Here is a 3586-nt window from a genome sequence, read left to right on the forward strand (position 1 = left end):
AAAAAAAACACCTGCATGCAAAAGACTTTTCCAGACAGCAGTCATGGTGGTTGGGACATCATCTATTCAGGACAGTGTACCAATGTTGGTATACTGTCTGTCAAGACACTGAAGGGAGCTGCTGAGACCTGTGGCTTTCCCAGTGTCCACCTAAAGCTTTACAGTGAATTGGGATGGGGCACTAGCTCTATTAGCAGAGTGCTTAACTAGCATGCATGAAGCACTGGGTTCCACCCTTAGCCCTGCATAAACTGGATATGACGGCTCATGGTCTGGAGTTCAGGGTTATCCTTGGATGTCTAAGGAACTGGAGGAAAGCCTGGGAGACCTGAGACTCTATCTCTAATAATAATAATAATAACAACAGTAATAGTAAAAGATTTACACTGAATGGAATCCTTACAGGAACAGGAGACAGCAGCCTGGGTACAGACCAATAAGAGGCATGCGGTTCATTCATGCATGTTCTTTGTGATAAGGTCAGGAAAAGTCTTCGAAATTTAGAGATTAGACTGGGAATTCTTCAGGGCTTAGAGATCTCCTATCCTCCTCACTGCATTAATCAGTATATGGAAGCATATACTCACTCGGAGCATTTTTCTGAGTTATTACATGTGTGTGCACACACACACAAACACATCTTCGAGTTACATACCTACATTCAAATGTCTGATAGCCATGGGTCCAAGAAGATAATTGAAGAAAAAATCATAGAGGAGTGAGTATGTCACTCCCTTCAGAGAAGGAGACTTTTTGAGAGGTGATCAATCTGAAACTGTTACACTGAGTCCTTCATGAATCCTTTTGGCCAGATGCATTGACTCTAAGGTGCCAGGCAAGGAATAATTAACTCTTTGTTCACATCTCATAAATGTACTGATATTTTGTTTCTGTTTTAACAAATAAAGCTTGCCCAAAGATCAGAGTGCAGAGCTAAGCCACTACAGGCCAGGGTGTGGTGACATACACCTTTATTTAACCCCAGGGGGACAGAGGCTGAGGGATCTCTGTTAGTTCAAAGACACCCTGGGTGACAAAAGGTTGAATTTACTTAGAAGAGAAACAGAGCTCATGTAAAGGGATCCCACACCTTTAATCCCATCACTAGGTAGGTAGAGACAGGAGTGGTAGGCTGGGTGGAGAGAGGAATATAAGGCAGGAGACAGGAGTTCAGGGCAATCTGAGGTTGGGTGGACACAGCTGCAATCTGAGGTTTGGAGATGGATGCAATTTGCAGTTTTAGGTTTACTCCTGCAGCCAAAGGACAAAGTCTGAGGACAGGATCATTCCTTTGGTCTGAGCACTGGTAGAGGTGAAAGAACTCTCCAGTGGCTGGCTGCTCTGCTTCTTTAATCTTCAACTTTCATTCACTAATATCTGGGTTTTTACTAAGAACAATTATAACTAGTGTTACACATATAATTTCTTCTTGTTGAATTCTGTCAGTTTAGAATGTTGAATTCTATACATCCCTGAGATTTTAGAATAAGGGGAGTATAGATTTTTAACTAGACAATCTAAAAACACTTAAATGATGCCTATCGTGGATCTGGCAGTGTCCTGGACTCTGAGACTGAAAACGGAGACACCATTCCTGTCCCATGGGAGCCTAACAGAGGAGATGAGACTCTAGTACACATGGGACAGACTGAATCCTAGGTAGTGTTAAAAAAAAAAGACCCTGTCAAACACATTTGCTTTTGCTAGTGAGGCACCTATATCAGAGATATTTAGTGATACTCTTATGTTGACAAATATGTATGCATGCATATTCTTATATATTAAACTGATTCTTCTGGACAGAATTATTACTGTCTGCACTCATTTGCATTGTTCTGTGACTTTATACTTAAATGTTTTATTTAGTGCATATGTATTTGTCGGCATGTCTGTCACAGTGTACACGGGACAGTTAGAGGACAACTCTTAGGAGTTGGTTCTCTTCTACTCCCTTGTGGAATCTGGGGATCTGAGACAGGTCATCAGGTGGCACACAAGCACTTCAGCCCACTGAGCCATCTCACCAGACCTAAAAGCTTTGTTTTAAACAAAACACTACGCTTTGTTTTAAATGGATCTACCCATCTGCCCCACCTCCAGAATCTTGACACTCATAGGCAAGAAGATGACGTTGCACATCTCCGGAGCCACTGTGACTGGTGGAGCCACCATCATCCAGGGAGCACTCAAGTCACCAGCCTATCAAGAGAAAAGCCTGGGAACGTTGGCCTTGGTCCACAGTATCATTCATTACAACAAGTAGAATAGTGATGAACATGAATCATGGATACAAAGTCAACCAACAACATTGAAAACTTTGCCCAAGAGTGGCAAAAGAGTCTTCATGCCCTTGCACTTTCTTTTCCATCTTAACCTTCACCCTGATATGTTTTTGCACAGGGGCACCCTTCTTCATTTGAGATAACAGAAAAGGTCAGGGTCCTCAGGTGCTGTTGATTCTTCATGGATAGAATCATGTGTTGGGGGTCCTGCCTTGATAAAACTAACACATTCGAGGGTAGGAGCATGAGGATTAAAATTATTTAAAAAAGGAATAGAGATATGAGAGAACTAAGAGACAGAACAGTGTCAGGTGGGACATTCAGTGAATACTGAACCACCCACATTTCTTTTCCACATGCTTATATACTTGACTCCAAAAGGAGAGGGGAGAGGCAACATACTTTATTCTCTAACATACTTGAATTCTCTAACCTTTGGTCCAGGTGGAATAGATCCACAACTATACCCAAAATACAAATTAACCACACTCTAGGACAGGACCTCTTGTTTGTAGCCATACCTGTTTGTCAACAACTTTGAGAGAGCAAAAATAAAATCCAACTCTTGACCTTTGGTCAATGTAAAACAGGCTCACATCTGTGGGCCACCACAATCGTGGGAAGCTTTTGATATCTGTCCTGTAAGGTGTTTTTGTTTGTTTGTTTTAATTCTGCTAGGTCCCTCAATCATCAGATTTTTTTTCAAGACAGGGTTTCTCTGTAGCTTTTGGAGCCTGTCCTGAACTAGCTCTTGTAGACCAGGCTAACCTAGAAGTCACAGACATTTCTTTTAACAAACACTGTTTATAGTTTATAAACCTTGCCATATACTAAGAAAGCTGTTGCCTTTAATTTGCCTGATTGATCTATTAAATAATTACTTTATGATCAGGAAGAGAAAAGGGTGTAACTTTCATAGTAGATACCTAAGGCTGCTGTGACAAATTACTGCAAACTCTGTGGCTTGAACAACAGAATTAACCCTCTTTATAGTTCTGGAAAGCATAGGTCAGAAATCCAGGTATCCTCTGGGCCTTTAGAAGGCTCGAGGAAAGAATGCTTCTTTGCTGTTTAGCTTGTGGTGGGTCTGAGCAGTTTCTTTGCATTCCTGGGCTTAGGACTGCATCACTCCAATTTCTGACTGTCTTTTTCATGCATCTCTCATCTCCCTTTAAGGAAGAAGTCACGATGGTGCAGCCTACACTACATCAAGGGCAGTTTCATCTCATCCTATATAACTAATCACATATGTGAATCCCTTATTTCTGAATGAAGCTGTCTCTTGAGATTCCAAAAGAACACAC

At 41.5% G+C, this 3586-nt stretch overlaps 1 pseudogene; it reads right to left on the minus strand.

The window, feature by feature from the left end:
* LOC101990025 overlaps positions 1-2172 on the minus strand; it is a 34224-nt pseudogene extending 32052 nt beyond the window's left edge.
* Between the last annotated feature and the right edge of the window lie 1414 nt (positions 2173-3586).

This window comes from Microtus ochrogaster, chromosome 8 (genome assembly GCF_000317375.1).
Source record: "Microtus ochrogaster isolate Prairie Vole_2 chromosome 8, MicOch1.0, whole genome shotgun sequence".
Classification (NCBI taxonomy): Eukaryota; Metazoa; Chordata; class Mammalia; order Rodentia; family Cricetidae; genus Microtus; species Microtus ochrogaster.